The sequence below is a fragment of the Aptenodytes forsteri genome, unplaced genomic scaffold (assembly GCF_000699145.1).
Source record: "Aptenodytes forsteri isolate BGI_AS27 unplaced genomic scaffold, ASM69914v1 Scaffold201, whole genome shotgun sequence".
Classification (NCBI taxonomy): Eukaryota; Metazoa; Chordata; class Aves; order Sphenisciformes; family Spheniscidae; genus Aptenodytes; species Aptenodytes forsteri.
The window spans coordinates 865,223-882,988 of NW_008796209.1; the positions used below are offsets into that span (position 1 = coordinate 865,223).

Consider the following 17,766-nt stretch of genomic DNA (forward strand, 5'->3'; position numbering starts at 1 on the left):
CACTGCCGGCTCATGTTCAGCCGGCTGTCGACCAACACCCCCAGGTCCTTTTCTGCCGGGCAGCTTTCCAGCCACTCTTCCCCAAGCCTGTAGCGCTGCATGGGGTTGTTGTGACCCAAGTGCAGGACCTGGCACTTGGCCTTGTTGAATCTCATACAGTTGGCCTCGGCCCATCGATCCAGCCTGTCCAGGTCCCTCTGCAGAGCCTTCCTACCCTCCACCATAAACGTATATGGTCTACGTTTATCAGCTGCTTGAAGCATCTGGGGGCCTTTGTCCCATGTCTGTCCCTGAGATCCCCAATGAGACCTTGCTTTGGACTGGGCTGTGCACATCAGCTCACCTTCTCCCCTGGCAGCTCACTGGCTCTAATGAGAGACGGAGTAGCAGAGGAGGTTGGCAGGTACCGGGGGAAATTGTCTTCAAGGCTGCGACAGAGACATCGCTGATGGGGAGGAGGTGCTGCTCTCTTGACCCCATTAAGCTACAGCGCTCATGGCTTTCTCTGCCACATCCCTGGGGAGTGATAAACTGGTTGAAGGATGATCCTCCAGAAGACCAGAGATCCTCAAAGGGAGGAAGAAGGACCGCTTATGGCAAGATGAGGAGGAACAACCTGAAACCAGCAGAGAAAATTCAGCTCTGCAGGACAACTGGCAGTGTTAACGCTTTCAGCAGCGGGGCAGAGCATCCCATCCCAGAGCCCTGCCTCCCAAGAGACTCGGAGGCAACTGGAGACAGGACGAGAGCATGCAGTGGGGAGCAGCCTTCCTCTGGCCTCGTCAGCCGGTCCTAGAGGTTAGAGGCAGAAGAGGATTTTAAACCCAACCAAGTGTTCACACTGCACTCGGCTTTCCTGGACATATGTGCACTCTGTGCTCTTTGCAGGAGCACAGCCAGAGCTGCAGGAAGACTGCGAAATGCCGAGGGCCGGTGCGTGTGGGAGGATGAGATGTGATGCCTTTCAGCTGATAAATTTTGCCCTTGTACATTGGTAAAAACCTTATCTGAACTGACACTGAAGTCAACTCCTCTTGGTACCTGGACACTTGCATGGCTAAGAGCAGAGTTTGCCTCTAACTGCAGCACCTTGGCACAGTACCTTGTCGTAAAATACACTCCCTGGGCTGGATGTGCACCAGGGTTCCCTCAGAAAGGCTGTCTGAACCTGTGGCGGTCCCTCTTTCCCTTCTTTTGTTAGCCCTCGTCCCCATGCATCCACCCGGGATGTCCCAGGACATGCTATTCTCTCTAAGCAGAGGTTTTGAAACAAACCTAGCAGACCTGTCAGCCTCAGCACAAACATTGCTGCTCACCACCCCACCGCAGTCCCGGCAGCGCTCCCCACCACACGGCTAACCGCTCTCCTCCCTGCCACTGAGGCAGATGCCTTACCCACTGCCGTTACTGAAAATGAGATGCAAACTGGGATGCAGCGATGCAAGAGTTCAGGGAGCACCCCCAGGCTGGGAAACTCCTTCCCCCGAGGACTGCAAGGGCAAACCGCAAGTCCCACAGCACCATGCATGCACCGTGTCTTGCTATGGAGCAACCCATACTGATGTTGGTGCAGGGAAGCTGTGCACCAACCTAACACCCCTCTGCATGCCGTGCCAGAGAAGCAAAGGATGCTGTGAGTCGGCTAAGGGTGCCCTTGTTGCACCGGTGAGCTGGCAGCACCAGGAGGATGCCAAAGCCTCAAGACATCAACGCAAAATGGGACATCTCTGCAGCCATGTCTGTGCAAATTCCCCACGTGGCGCACAGCCCTGCAGAGCTGCTGGTCTCCTGGAGGTCTCCCTGGCCCCGCTTAGGCACAGCCCAGGCCTCACTGGTGTAACATGCTTGGGGATGCATCTAGGACCAGAGCAGAACCCTGATGGGAAACAGCAGTCCGACCGTGCCCTCTGGAGAAGGCCAACCCAGCTGGTTTGCCGTGAGCACAGACCACCAGGGCGGGCCGTCGGGATTCTGGCTCGGCATTGCACAGCAGAGCCCATCGTCAGAAAATAAGGATGGGTTTTGCTAATAAAGCTTTCTGGGGGGATGTCACAAGTTCCAGCTGCAGCACCCTACTGCAGTCTACAGAGGGGAAATGGAGGCACAGGGCTTGCACGTCCGCCGGCACCCCTGGGGCAGGGCTGGAGAAGGAGCAAGCAGATGACAAGAGAGCCAAGGGCAGCAGAGTCAGGGAGCAGGGAGCAAGGAGAGGGGGAGGGAGAGGGAGAGGGGGAGGGAGAGGGAGAGGGAGAGGGAGAGTAGGGGGCCAGCAGGGAGGGGAGGCTGTGCCACTCCGTGACGCGTGTTCCTCCTAATGGCTATTTCAGCCTTCAGCCGGCAGACGAAGGCCAGAGCCTGGTTAATGAGCCTCCCTGCTAAATTATTCAAGCAGACCCTCTGCAGCAAAACAGAGTGGCTAATCGCAAGGCCAGAGACAAGGGCCTGATCCCTGCTACAGCTCCATCCTCCTCCTCCTTGCCAGCTCCTTAACCCCTTCCCTGCCCCACAGCTGCCCCCGGGGTGAGGCGGGACAAAAAGCAGGGCAGCGTCGCCCTTTGCAGGGGGCAATGGTGGGGGTTGGGGGCTCCTGGGAGGTGTTTCGGAGCGGTTGAAGGGGTGCAGGGGATTTAGGGACAGGCTTTGGGGTCCGAGCGACCACGTGGTGGCAGTGTGGGCTAACAGCACCCGCCTGGCACCCGGCAAACCGGGCTGGGGGCTGGAAATATTGCCTGGGGGGGAGGATGCTGGGGATGCTACCGTGGGCCTCTCGCCCACTTGCTGCTTGTGCTCAGCTGTCCCACATGACACCAGGAGCCAGCTGGGAAGCCGGGTAGAGGCAGCCAAGGCTTCTGCGAGCATCCCTGAAGTCCTGCGCGGTCCCTGCCCAATGAGGAGGCTCTGCCCTACCCACATGGCCCTAGATGCTGCACTGCTACTGAGCTGCAGTTAGTCCATCTGAGGATAATTTATCTCCGTTGCCTCCAGTATTACACCGGATCTGGCTCTTGGTGATCTGTGCTAATTCCTCCACTGAGAAAGCTGGGGCAGGCTCATGCCTCCAGGTTTGCTTTGCTGGGAGAAGGGGAGCTGCCCAAACTGCCTCCCGCTTCCATCCCCACTCTGCAGCAGCCTTTGAAGATGCCCCCATTTTCACAACCTTGAATGCCTTGAAGATCCTGTCCTCTGCTCCAAGATTGGGGCCCTTAATGCAGCCCCTAGCCTCTGTGCCCACATCTTCCTCCACCTTTCATCCCCTGGTGCCTTTTAGAAACCCAGAGGTGGAAGGAGAGCCTGGGGAAGGGGGACAAAATGACCCTTATAACTCTGCCACCCTGGTGCCCATGCAGCATCCTCAGCCCGCTGCAGCTGAAGGGATGCTGCTGTTATGAAGCCTGTCTCGCCCCAGCCATCGCCCTCTCTTTCTGGGCAGGGACAAGCTGTCTCAGGGAGACATTCCTGCCACCTCCATCTCTCCAAAGAGCCATCAGTCCCAGAGCCACAGGCATTTTGGGAGGGGGATGCCACGCAACTGCCCCACCTTCCACCTCGACGGGCAGAAAGTCCATCCCGCAGGAGAGCGCAGGGCCAGTGCTATGTGCCACTCGGGGCTGTGACCATGACACCATGTGGGTGACTGTGACCGTGACCGCCAGGTACCACAAAGGAGAGGGCTGCAAGCCCCTTCTCAGCTGCCATGGTGCATCGGGAGGGCTGTCTCTGCCCACCTTGCCATGGTGTCTTCTCCAAGCTGGTGGCAGCGTCCCCATCTCCCTATGAGAGATGGTGGCTTGCAACCCCGTTCCTCTCCCCTCCTCTCCCAGGAAAGGCACTCGCCGGCACAGCTCATTCTGCCCATCAAAGGCTCTTAAAGAGAGCAAATAAAATTGCAGGCTCCAATCGATCCGGTGCTCCATAATGCTGTCTTTGGAGGTGGGCCAGCCCGTCGGGCCGATCCAGAGAGCAAGAAAGGCAGCGGAGGAAAACAAAGCCATCAAGGGAGCATTAAAGGCTTTTTCTGCCCTGAGGCTTTGGGCAGTGCCTCTGGGTGTGGGGTGTCCCACTCCAACCTCCTCCATCCTCCCCTGGCTGATGTCCAGCTCTCAACCCCTGCCCGACGCCAAAAACAGCCCGAGCAACACATTGCCCCTGCATGGGCACTTCTCCCTGGGCTCCTGCACGCAGCCTCCCTAATCCTGGCAAATATTTACTTCCCCATCGTCTCATGGAGCTGCTGAACTCTGTAAAGGCAGAGCTCCTTTCCTTTCACTGCAAACAGTGCCTGCCCTCTCTAATCTGTCTATTAACCTCTCGCATGGCAGGAAGCCACTTCTCCCATGCGCTCTGCTGATGTCCCCTCTGCAAACCCATTGTGTTTAATGCCCGTCCGTGGCGGCTTCCCAGTGGCTTGGGCTGCAACCAGCCTTGCTGCAAAAGCTCGGGGCAAGGGGATGAAAGGCTGCGCCAGAGCCGGGTGCATCCCACCTGGGCATGCTGCTCGCAAGCCATGCGATGCTCCAGCAAAATTTGGAGCTGCGACAAGCAGCGAAAGCTGGTGCCAGGGTCATCATCTCTGCAGACCCCACAGAAGATCTGTGGCAAGGACGGGGTTGGCTTTCCCACCACATGGTGCCCTAGGCTTTGCATCCATTTGACCGCTGTCTCTCTGGCTTGTTGGAAATAGTGGTCGCTTGACCAGCTCCAGCATCTCTGCTCAGCTGGGGAAAGCACAACAAGTGGTCCTCAAGGATGAAACAGCTCTGGATGCATCAGCACAGACACAGACTTTTGTCTCCCTCCCCATCTCTAAAGCCCAAGTGTCCTTGTACCCTGAGTCCCACTGTGCAGGGGAAAAGTGTGACCAATCCATTTTAGAAACCACTAAAAATGATCTACAATAGCTTTTCCTAGCCCTGCTAGGTCATGAGATAATGGGCATTAAAATTGTGGCATTTTTATATATAGAAAAGTTATTCTAGGTCATTTTTAGAGGTTTCTGAAATGGATCAGTTATAATTTTCCTCTCCTGCTGAGGGCTGAACGTACTAAAGATGCCTTGCTCCACAGGTGGAGGGATACAAAAAATAGTACCAATAAAAGTTTTAAGAGGCCTCTCAAACAATTCTGTAGGAGGTATTTCTTCTTGTGCACTCGGGGCACATTCAGGCGCCGGACTGCTGGGGGATACTGATCCTACAGCGTGCTTGTGGGGTCACCTGCATAACTCATCATCCTGGCCTCGGGCCAGCGAAGCCTCCAGGGTCCATGACAGCAGTGTGTGCTTGTGCTAGAGCTACAGCTGTGACACAGCCTGCCTGCACGTGGGCAGGACCCCTGTGCTGCCCCGTGCTGGGGGACAACCCCAGCGCCGATGCTGTTCTGCTGCCAGACTCCTGCTGTTAGCATCCCTGCCTCTCCCCAGTGCTCACGGCAGAATCGCTGCCCCATCTCTTGCCTGTGCCTAAGACGCCCTCCACATCCTCACCCTCTGATTTTTTTCGCACCACAGCAATGACCTTGCAGGCGGTGGGTATGTGCCGATAAGTAAAAAGGCACCCAAGTGACCGAAAGCAAAGCTGCAGAGGCTGGAGGGCACAACGGGGACCCACCTGGGCGTGAGATGCCAGCCCTGAGCACGCGGGCACACGGGCACGAGAGCAGCACACCCCACACATCTGCGCACGCACCTACGCAGATGCTTTTGTTATGCACACGCTGGCTGTAAGCACGATGTATTATTTATCTAACAGCACTTTTCTAAAATTGTCTGTATACAGCAGGCTGGTAGGAAACAACAAAGAAAACAACAATGAATAAATTGTATTTCTACTGCCCAGTGGATCAGGGGAGCATCTGTCTGCCGTGCACCACCTGTGCTGGAGTGCAGCATGGCTGTGGGCGTCTTGCCTTGGCGGGGGGCGCCCCCTTCCACCGCCCCAAACGTTGGGATGTGGCTGTGTTTTGTGGAGAAAGGCGGGGAGGTGAAGCTCCGATTTTGCTCTGTTACACCTTGTTTGTGTGCACTTTCCCTTCCACCGCCCCAAACGTTGGGATGTGGCTGGTGTTTTGTTGCTGGAGAAAGGCGGGGAGGTGAAGCTCCGATTTTGCTCTGTTACACCTTGTCCAGGCTGTTCTTGGATAAGAGTGAGGATGAGGAGGGGTGCAGAGGACAGTGGTGGGGTGGTATGGAGGCAGGTGATGCTCCCCGGCATTGTGCTTCTGCGCTCTGGGAACATCATGTTCATAACCATTGCTTCTTCAAGAAGGATTAAGCAAGTTTTTTAAAAAATTAATGCAGCAAAATTCGTGTGAGAAAGAATTAGAGAGCCCAGGGGTGCAGGGGCACAGGGTGAGACGGGCTTGTCCCTCACTGACCTCCTGGATGACCTGGGCAAGTGATGGAGACAGGGTTTACGTCTGCCAGTCAGTCTAAGCCACCTCCAACCTTAGCAAGGGACATTTTCAGGGGGACATTCCTCCCCATGGAATTAGACACCGAAGATGTATCCCTCTGGAGTGTGAGCCATCCCAGCTGAACACCAGAGTTGCCCACATTCAGCCAGCACCTAGCCCAGCCCCGACACCCTCACGCTGCAGCATCTCCCCGGGAGCTCCCGAAACGGGCCAGGGACACCTGCAGCTGTAACCAAAGTCCCCTGGCCCTGCTGCCGTCTAGGAGCCAGTTCCCCAGCCTCAAAGAGCAAGAATTTATTCCCCAGAAGGTGCCGGAGAAAAAGGTGGACTCAGCAAAGGATAAATTTCTAAAAGGCCTTGTTTTACACTGATTGGGGCTCGTAAACCAAGCTATGGATTTTCTCATTTCCCTTGCAGAAAATTCAGCGCGCACGTCAAGAGGCAGCGCTGTAAATTTTTGGGCGAGGCATTACTTGCAGAGAAGAGAGAGCTCAGAGCCCCACTTTAAGCCCAAATCGCAGTGCAAGCTCCTAGCCCTAAAAGCTGCCTCACAGCAGGACAGTGTGATAACAGGCTCACCGGAGTTTGCTTCATCCTGCACCGCACGAGGCCATGCTATTCGTGGCACAGCAAAGGTGCTCTTCAAACCTGACAGCTCTCAAGCCTTCAAAAAATTAGCAAACAAGCCTGGTTAAACAGCAAGAGGAATGCGCAAGAGGAGAGGGGCTCTGGCAGTCGTGGCATGGTGTGGGGTGGCCGGCTGTCAAGGCAGCCCTCTCCGGAGATGCTCCCCAAGGTGCGGGATGCTGCAGGAAGGTGATTTAGGCACGTGAAGCCATCAGGCAGCCCGCACCCGTGACAGACCCCCTTGCTCCCAGCTGCAGAGCTGACTCCCTCCAGCAGAGCCAGTGCTGGGCAGCATTGCTGTCCCAGGGCAATGCCCACGCAGGTCCTTGGAGCTCCTGCCTGGCACACTGGCATCCCAAACCCAACTGTGCTCCTGCAGGTGACCTTGTCCCCATGGGCTGGGATGCTGGGCCGGGTGCCTTAGGGACCGATGCGCAGCAGGGATGCTGGGCGCCTCCAGCCTTCGCTTGGGACCGCACCACAGCAGAAAGTCCTTCCTAACCCTCCTGTCCTCCATCGGAAACCAAAGAGCAGCTTTGCTCCAAAACAGTATTAAATATTGAACAAAAGAAAGCAAATCTGTTATCTGGGATAATTGGGAGTAAATAAAACATTTAACCAAACTAAATGCAGCTGTTTCTACTTGGAGCCGGCACAACAGCAGGGAAGCCAGCTCAGCTACTCTGCATCCTCGTTACGGCAGCTGATTATTGTTTTGTGTATAACGGTAGCACCGCCAGGCCTCGAGCGAGGCCGGGGCCCACAGTGCTCGGTGCGGCACACCCGGGAGGGGTAGACCAGCAAGGCAGGACACGACAGCACGGCGAGCGCGCTGGGCATGGGAAGCCCTTTGCAGCGCTGGGGTTTGCTCTCCAGCCCAGGGAGTTCACCGCGAGGCCGGCTTTCCTCCCCCAACACCTCTGCGAGGGGATTTGCATGTAACATAAACCATTTCAGAGCCAGGTCACTGGTTCGCACATAGCCCCGGGCAGTAATGACCAAACCTCATTACCGGCTGCTCTGGGATTGAGCGTGCTGGGCCTCCGTCCAGCTCCTGGAGACCTGAAGAGCGGCGCGGGGTGAGGGACTGTGCAGCTCCCAGGGGAAGGTGCCGACAAACGGAGCCAAAGGAGGCTCTGGGGATGGAAGGTGTGTCCCTGCCCGTGGCTCAGGGCTGGAGCATCCTGGGGCACCAGGCTGCCATGCCCAGCCGGCGGGGAAGAGGCTGCAGCCCCTGCGTGGAGAGCAGGGGGCTGATGTGCTCTTTGCTTTCTCAGCACAGCCACGGGGCTTTCCGCTGCTGGGTCTGGGGAGGAGAGCTTGACGCCCCTGCAGCTCCCACCCAAATGCTGAGCCTAACCCCTCTAAAATGGCCGAGAAGGATGCAGGGCATGAATTGCATGAGGTTTTCCAGTCTCTGCCAAAATAGTTTCTGCTTCCAGGAGACTCTCCTCCTCGACATGGGGCTGGATGCACCGTGCCAAGGCAATGCAGGGGGAAAATGCTTCCTAGCACGCACACAGGTCCCCCAGCAGTTCCTCCTCACCCCAAGGAGCTTGTCGTCAGTGCATGTGGGAGCACATCACAGCCCCGATCCCCAGAGAGGAGTAGCTGCCTCCCTTGGTACCCCTCAATAAAAGGCTTGATCAGAGCAGCCCAAAACTGCTCTGAAGTGTTGTTTTCTGCCGTGCCTGGTCTCAGCCCACACCAGCTGTGAGCAACACACAGCCCTGGAGCCCGAATCTGTGCAGAGTCCTGGAAATCCCCTCCAGGAGCTCAGCTGGAAAAGCTGCCAGCCAGAGAAAGGGAACATCCCTGTTTGCTGTGCGGGAGGGCAGTGCCTTCCCCAGCTCAGCTGTGCAGGGGGCATGCAGGGGGCCTGCCAGGGCTCCCCGGCAGGTACTGGGGAGCCCAAGGGTCTGTGCCGTGGCAGCCCCCTGCCTCCATGCCTGCGGAGCTTGCAGAAGGGGACTCAGCATCCCCTTCTCCCTCTTTTCCCAGCTCCACGCACAAACCCTCTGCACAATCTAACCCGTGCAATGCCCCTGCCCCCTCCATCACCTTTTTTAAAGGCTGCAAGAACGCAATGCATTCTCCCGGCCTCTCCAGATGGAGAAGACAGGGAAAATACCAGGTGCAGTCAGACACAACTGGGACCATCAGCAGCCGTGTATCCTCGGCAAAGCTGTCCCACCAGAACTCCTGGAAATTGTATATTTATCCAGGAGGAGCCTCTGGAGGGAAGCTACAAGCACTTTGTCATGTACTGAGCAACAAGCTAGCCACAAATATCACCAGCTATCACTCCCAGCGGGGGAGTGTGGGCTGCCTCTCACAGCCAGCGGCTCTCCAAAAATGCCTCTTCTCTCTTCATCCCTCTCGAGATGCAGCCTGGATACGTACCCTTCTCTGCTCTGCTCTTCCCCAGGCTGTTCTCTGCACTACCCCGGTGATGGGGGTACCTGCTGGCAGAGGGGCCTCTCACCCCATGGGGAATGGAGAAGAAGAAGTAAGAGATTTCTGACTCTCTGGAAGAGAGAAAGGGATATTTTGGGGCAGGAGAAGGAGCTGATAGGAGCGGTTAGTAACCAGGCATACCCCCCATCCACTTTCTTCTTGCACAGGCAACTGGCTTTTGCAGGAAAACCTCCTTTCCTTCAGCACTTACGGAAAACCTCTCTTCTTTTCTCCCACATGTTTTGCTAGAGGAAATGCTGCAGGCTGTGCTCCCATCCCCTTACAAGGCAGACCCCACGGCGCCCTCCAGCCTACACCAGCTGCTCCACCTTGGATTCAGTTGGGACAGGGGACCTGAAAGTGGTCATCTCTGTGCAGGTACCCCCCTGCGCACTGGGTGTCTGCACAGGCAGCAGAGCCATTTGCTCATCCTCAAGCCGACTCGTTGTTTGGCCATCCAGATTGCATCCAGGTTTGCTCACGCAGACTCAGCATCCCCTGGCCACTGACTCACGTCTTCAGGACTGCCCTTCTGCCCCACAACACTGCTCTCCTGGTGAGATGCTACACTGCTCCGTGGAGCTGATCCGCAGCCCATGCCTGTCCCTCAGCCCCAGGGACCATGCAGCCTTTCATGGGCAAGAGCGCCGGCCCCCACAATGCTGGTGGCTTTGCCCAGCTTTGTGTCATTGGCGCAGTCTGGCTGGGAAACCTTGTGAAAACAGCTGGGCTGGAGTCAGAGGTCCCCTGAGAGATGCCAGAGTTAGCTGCAGAGAGCTGACACAGGACCAGAAGGAGCCTCATATGGCTTCTTTCCATGCTATTCCCACCCCGCATCCATGCGAGTCCCCGCAGCAGCAGCCAGCCTCCTCGGCATGGCTAGTGAAGCCACCTGGCCCATCCCACATGTCCTTCTGCATAATATACCCTGGAAAATCACAGCACTGGACTCTGGTGGGGATAGGGCCAAGACGGACACCCCAGGGGGTGTCTGGTTGGTGGTGGTCTTCAGGCTGCTCAGGGATGCTGCTAGCCCATTAATGACACGCATCAGGGAAGATGCTTAATTTGTCCCAGGAAATTAGGTCTCCACACCAGTCCTTAGCTGCCCACTCTGTGTCTTTGAGAAAACACCAGTCAGGCATGTCACTAACAGCAGGAGGGGCCCTAGCTCAAGCTTAAATCCTCCCCTGTGCTGCTGGTACCATGGGGTGGAGGCAGGAAGGAGGAGAAAGCCCAGCTTCAGAGCATCAGTCTCTGCAGCTCACCCAAAGTGCGTCCTTCAAGGGGATGAAACCCAGAGGAGTGTGGCATTTCTGGAAGAGGTGGTCTGAGATACCAGCTCAGCTAACACCACTGCTCGACACCACTGCTCTTTTTACGAATGTCTTTTTTTTTATCCTCAGGCCTGAATCAGGCCCTGGCCTCCTTCTTATCTTGCGGCAATGAGATCCTTGGGATGATGTAAGTCACACAACCCCAGACTTCACTGCATTTGGAAGTAATAGCTGCATCCTTAACTCAGCTGGCTTCAAGGGAGGTCCCATTATTCAGCCCATCTGTAAAGAAATGGAGCTAAAAAAAGGCTCTTTGCTTTACGAAAATGACGCTCATCTTCCTCAAATCCCGGCTTGATGCTTAAATCTCCGCAAGTGGCAGTGAGCAAACCCTGCAGGATACTCCTGGCATGCATGGCCAGGGCAGCTCGAACAGCTCGAGGGGCTCGGGGAGCCCCTTCTCACCCGCATGACAGCCCACTTTGCAAAAACTTCATTTGCAAAATGAAGCGTGAAGCACAAACCGACTCGATTACTCACAGTGACTGTTTTCACCCACTCTAATCATCACCTGTAAAATCTTTGCAAGGTTGTTTTCATTTTCTTCCCTCCCCACTTCCCCCAGCTCCACTCTGCAGCGAGCACCTCACTAAATTCCCTTAATCTCCCCTTCAGGTCATATGCTATCATCTAATCCTTTAATCAATTTTCCTCTGGACTCCCTGTAATTTATCGATGGCCTTTTAATAACAAAACCCCCAGAAGCGAACGCACTTTTCCTGAGTGCAGCGGCACCAGATCAGTGGCGAGAGTGGTGGGGGGGGCCCCCCCCCCCCCGGGGGGGACCTGGATGCTCAGCACAGCCCGTCCTTCCTCATGGAGGACAGCAGCTTCTCATGCATCCTCTGATTTGCTTTCAACAAAGAACAAGTAACAAGCAGTTATTGTTACAAAAATATTGTATATATTATACATATATATATATGTGTAAATATTTTAATTTTTTCCCGAGGGCTGGGGGGAACCCCCAGCACAGAGCTCCCCTGGGGTGAGCAATCCTCCTGCAAATGCCAAGCACCAGAGCTGGGGACTGCGCCGTCATCTGGAGGTCCCCAAATTTCTTCTGGGCAGGACGAGGTGGGCAGGATGCCAGGATGGGCACCGGGCGCAGGTGATTGGGGCACTGCTGCTTTTTTGGGGGAGGCACTGCACTGTGCACACAGTGGCACTACCCAGTGCAGCAGGAGACCCTCAAGAGACCTGGGGCAGAGGGGAGAGGAGGGCACAGTGCCCAGATACCCCACTGATGGGCTGGGACTGATTCCTGGCTGGGTTGTAGTCTCTGCAAGAGGCTCAGCATAGGATCAAGGAGTTTGGCAGGGAAGCCCATTGCTGTTCTTTCTTCCCCTGCCTTTCTTCCCCCCTCCAAGGTCAAACAGTCCTGGACTCTCAATAAACTGTCACAGGGGCTCCAGGGGATTTCAGGAGGTATTTGATAGGATTTCAGCAGACCTGAAGCATGACTTCACAGGGACCGGGGGGGGGAAATACCCTAGAGCTTTGGAGGGAAACGTTATTAGAGTCACTGAAGGATTTTGCTGCGCTCTCTGAAGCGTTGCACAGAAAATTGCAGAAGAGCAAGCCCCATGGTCTGGACCTTGCCAGCAGCAGAAGGATGCAGCAGTGTCCTGGCTCACATGAGCCCCACTGCCCTGTCATGGACCGGGAGCACACTGCTGCTGCGTGCACTGCAAATGCCTCCTGCAACAGGGACAGCTTTCCCCTTGACGCACGCAGACGGCTCAGCATCCTTCTGAGATGAGGTGAGCAGTGGGGACAGGTCTGAGAGCAGGGGCTTAGCTGCAGATGAGAGCTGCAAGGATGTGCTGGGGAAAAACAGACAGGGCTGGCCAGTCTGGTTTTGCCTGAGCACGTTGCTATTCTCTCCTGGAGCAGAGAAAGCAGGTCTGGCTGGGTTAATGCCAATGCAGCTAGGTTGTGGCATATGTGCCACAAGCAGCACAGGAAGGAAGGCAGCATGCCTGGAGTAAGTGGAGAAGTGCTGTGATGCTGCCAAAGTTTCTGACCTTTCCCGCAGTGACATGGGGTTGAACCTGCCCAGGATCCAGTACAGGAGGATTTGGGTTTTGTCTGCAACAGGGAGATGCTGGAGGCACAGCTTGGTACCTGACCCGTGCCCAGAAAGTTGTTCACCGGCATTTTTGGAGAGCAGTTCCCGTAGCAGCACCCACGGCATTATGGCAGAGCAGCTCAGCCACGGCCTGGCATAATGAAATGCAAATGACTTTTGAGGTCATAGCTCACACATGCATCTCGGTGGCTGTCTCTCCTGCTTTCTGCAGTAATATGGGCTGCAAAGGCAAGAACTGGGCAAGGACCCGGAGGGCAGACGCACGGTCTTTGTTCCTCCTCCCCATCCCGATGCTTTACTTGGATCCTTGGGGAAGTTTTTAGCTCGAACGCAGCCCTCGCTGTGAGCCAACGGGTTGCAAATGTATTGGCATGCGTTGTGTCATCTGCAGTCGTTAATAGGATCCATTTTCCAAGGAAGGGGAAAAGAAAAGGAAGAAGAGGAGGGGAATGCTTAAATCTGCAAAACAAACGTCCATCACCCTTTCTGAAGCACTAAACCCATGGCAATAGATTATATATGAAAGGTTGGTCTAGAGCAATAATCTGCAAGGGATTCTCACAACAATGCAGCTGGATTCAGATGTCAAACCAAAATCCTTAGCACTTAATACCTTCAAAGCCTGTACAAAGAATGGATGCAATGCTGGCCCCAGTGGGGTTATCGCGAGATTTGTCTCCAATTTCGCTAGCAGCCCCAATAACACACTAATTCCTGCTGCCCCAGGAGAGGGCAGGAGAACTCCCTGCCTGGTGGCACCTATGCCATGCCCCAGCTCTGAGATGTGGCAGGAATTGCCTTCCCATGTGGTATTTGCTTGGGTATTTGCTTGTGGTATTGCAAGGCTTGGGAGAAGTGACAAATGGGAGAAAAGCACCCTGTGTCACCTTACAGCCAAGGAAATGGAGGTACAGAGCTGCCAAGGGACGGCCACTGAGGATGGAGAGGTCGACTGAGGATGCCTGCTAAATCCCTCGGCCCTGCGCACATCTCCCCATGCATGCTGGTGAACCCAGGTGCTCAGTCCACCTCTGCCTGCATGTGAGCATCGCCGGGCTCAGCACCCATGGGTGGCTGAGCTGCCCAAGCCCCTGTCCCCCCCTCCGGCCCCAGGCAGGGCTGGGAGAGCCCTCCTCGCCCACCCGGCTTCCCCGCAGCCCAAGCAGATGTTCTGGGTCCTGTATCCCGGGACGGATCCCGGTTTGATTTATTACTGGACGTGACTTCTGGAGTTTGTCAAAGGCACCCGCTCCCCCTCCCATGACTTTCCCCACACTCTTCCCATTTTGTTTTACATTCACTTTGTGGTCTCCCCACCATAGCTTGCAATAAACAGAAACTCATTTCCAGTATAAACAACTGCACACTCTGCCCCAGCGAGCTGTACGACCCTGCCTTTCCCACTCCCCACCCCTGCCTGCTTTGGGCTCTGGGAAAATGGTCTCTTCCTTCTGCTTTTTTTCACCCCCCACCCTCCTGGCCCTTTGCATTTTTTTTTCACTGAGATTTATAACGTGCCAGCCAGAGCCACAGTGGTCTATCCCACTCCACGTCACGTACATGCTATTAAAAGTAATTCTACCAATAGATCTCAGTAAGGAAAGCCACCTGAAATCCCAAAGAGCTGGAGACGGGAGGAAGGCTCTGCCTGAGCTGGGGGTTTACACCCAAGATGGGGATGTTGGACCCAGCACAGCCAAAAGCCTCTCAAGATGCGAGATGTCTCTCAAGGCATGAAACAGGGCAGGATTTAGAAAACTCGAGTCATAGGCTCAGCTCTTGTGCACTGATGCACGGGGGCAAGGCTGTGCCCAGTGCTACAGTGGCTGTTGGGCGGCTATTGGAATAATGAGGCTCTTGGAGACCCTGCACTGCTCGTAATCCAGAGGTGTTAGTGCCAACAGTGTTATACAGGAGGGATGTTAATGGTGTTCCCATGGGGGTCGTGCCTGGGCAATCACCGAGACCTGCCTGCAGCTGCCTGTGGCTGCAGAGCCCTTTCCCCATGTGGCTTTAACAAAATGCCCCTGCACTGACAACTTTGGCCCAGAACCTGTTTCTGCTCAAATAGCCACAAGCTTGTGCTTGTTCAACCCAGTGATCCCCTCCGCGGTGCCTTTCCCCAGTGATGGAGGCATGCGGGCCAGATCCTGTCCTCCCCAAGCCCTGAGTTGGAAGGGACGCCAGGGAGATCAGAGGACAGCCCGATGGGGGCCAAGCCCAGGGAGAGAGGCTTTGCAGGAAGGCCATGGAGAGCTGGAAGGATTCACCTCTCCAAAGGGCTGGGCCGATGTTCTCAGGGTTGCCTTTATCTGTCTTTAACCACCTGGAAGGGAGCTGCTGAGCCAAGCAGTCTGTCTCCGCTCTTGCTGTGCTCGACGGGGACAGACAGGCACCTGGGGAAGGCAAATCGAGTCTTTCCTCTACATGGGGTACACGACTGTCTGCAGTGTTTTCATGGCTGTACAGGGAGGGTAGCCAATGCACTTGTGCTAGAAAGCCCCTTAACTTTGCAAACACAATGCCCATCAAATGCCTTTGTTGCCCAGGGTGGGCACGATGTGCAAAGCCAGGCTGGCTGTGGCTCGGTGGTGTGGACGGTGTGCTCGACCCCACTGTCCTGACCCTCCATCTGCCAGCATGAACCCAAGTGGATGAAGCCGAAGCTGCGCAGATTCAACCAAGAAAAAATGGTGAACGTTTTTGACACATGGGTAATCAAACCCTGGAAGAGCTCACCAAAGGCTCCGGTGGATTCCCTGCCACTGGAAGTCTTTAAATCCGGGCTGAATGCTTTCCTGGCAGCTCTGCTGCCCTTCAAAGAGGGATTCATTCAGGGCAGTGCCCTGGCAAGGGCCAAGCAGCAGGGCAGGTGGTGGCAGTGGTTCCCCACGTCTCCCTTGCATCCCATGTCACAGGGATGCTGCAGGGGATGCACACACCTGCCTCTGCCTGTGGCATGAGGACATTGGGGTCAGTCACCTCGCAGTGCTCGGGGACAAGGCTGCTTGTTTGGCCACAGCTCCTTGGTTGCAATTTTACTTTCTGTTACCCTCTCTCTGGGACAAGCCAGCCCAGGACGACCAGTGGTTAGAAGAAGTTAGTCATTTAATTCCAGGCAAGGAGCTGGTCAAAGCAGCCAATGGTTTCATTTTTGCTGGGAGATTAAAACAAACAAGGAAATGAGGTGGGTTAGTGGAAATCAGAACCCAAGTGGCTTGGCTGGAGAGTATCCCAGCATTACAAACCGGTCTCTAAGAGAGTTGGAAATACCCTTATCCCTGCTGCACATGCTGCCTGACCCCAGGCTCATGGTACTGCTGGCTGGGACTCACCGACTGCAGGGCTTGTGCAGCCCCAGATAGTTGGATTTTGGCTGCTTGGGCAGCGTCTCTGTTAGTTTTGCCCCGTTCGGGGTTTTCCATGTTGAAATGAGCACCTTGAGGGGGGTGTAGAGCAGTGGGGCGCTGCTGGAGGGCTGCGAAGCACTGGCAGCACTGCACCGGGAGCTCCATGCCTGCAAGCAGGTCGTGCTGATTTGGAAAAAAACCCATGCGCATAATTTACGGGGACGTTAAACCCGAATGACTGTGCAGAACCCGAGTACAAGCGGCGATTGAGGTACCACAGTGCAGAAACCCCACACAAAGTGCCGGGGAGCTCCAGCCACAGCTCTTGGTGTCTGCCCACTCCCTGCAGTGGTGAAATTTGCAGCTATATCAAGCAGGTGGGTTTGCCCACCTTCTCTGGTCCTCAGGGAGCAACTGATGCTGATTGGGTCTGTAATACTCCTGAGAGAACCCAGTGGGCAGGATCCGGGCTGAATCTCTATCTCCATTCACCCACTGCAATGCATGAATGCGCTGGGTTGAGCCTTGCATATGACACAAGTACCAGGCTGCTGGCTGGCCCCAGGGAAGCCGTGTCCTTGATGAGAGAGCTGCTCCAGGTGGTTTTAATTCCCTTGAGCAGGAAGGGACTCAGTGACAGAGGTCTGGTAATGTGAAGCCACCTTGGTATGTCCCATGCTGTCTGTGCTGCAGGTCCTGCAGATGGTCTGCCCATCGTATTTGATGGGAAAGCTGAAGGGCATGGGAGGTTTCCTCTGCAAAATGCCTGATGCCCATGGAACCACAATGATTGGGAGGAAACACTCATTTAGAGAAAAGCACAAATGAAAAACTTCAAGCAGAAAAATTCCCGGACTGGAGAAACCCTTCTGTTACGTGCTGAGACTCATTTTGCCTCAACGGCTTGGCTATTATCTTGCGTCATGTCTCCATTTTCCGATGGCATGGCATGACACGGCTCTGTATCACGATGAGAGCAGTTGGTGTTGCAGGTGGCTGTACACAGCATGAGAGTTACAGCCGGCTACAAGGAACTGTACAGGTCTGCCGGATTCCCTAACAACAAATCTATAGCGATGGATTAGCTGTCTATAGAGATAGCTGCCAGCATTTTATCACCCCTTCACACCCCATTGATAAAAGCACTCTTGGTATGAAGGGTGGCCAAGAGATCACTCTTCTCCTCTCCCATGGATGACTAGCTGAAGCTGCCCCCAGCCGGCTAGAGCTCCTTAGCCTTTGCTTTGTCCACCCAAACCGAGCATCCTCAGCGCAGTTAATCACGGCAAGCGTCGAGGCCGGAGACAGCCGAGGCCACCGAAGCCCATCACAGTTCGCTGACCCTGGGGAGGAATGCAGCTGACTCACACCATGGGAATCTGACCTCCATTGCGGCCCCGTGACTGGCTGAGATCACAGATAGCCATCTCCCGGCCACTGTGGCTCCCGCAGTGCTGCAAACGGTCCGTCTTGCCCTTGTGGGTCACGGCGG

General features: G+C 55.4%; 1 protein-coding gene across 1 annotated transcript in view; it reads right to left on the bottom strand.

Moving 5' to 3' along the window:
• The window catches only part of CNTFR (ciliary neurotrophic factor receptor), a 163,527-nt gene that overhangs the window by 22,680 nt on the left and 123,081 nt on the right, over nt 1–17,766 (bottom strand). The window lies entirely within an intron of this gene.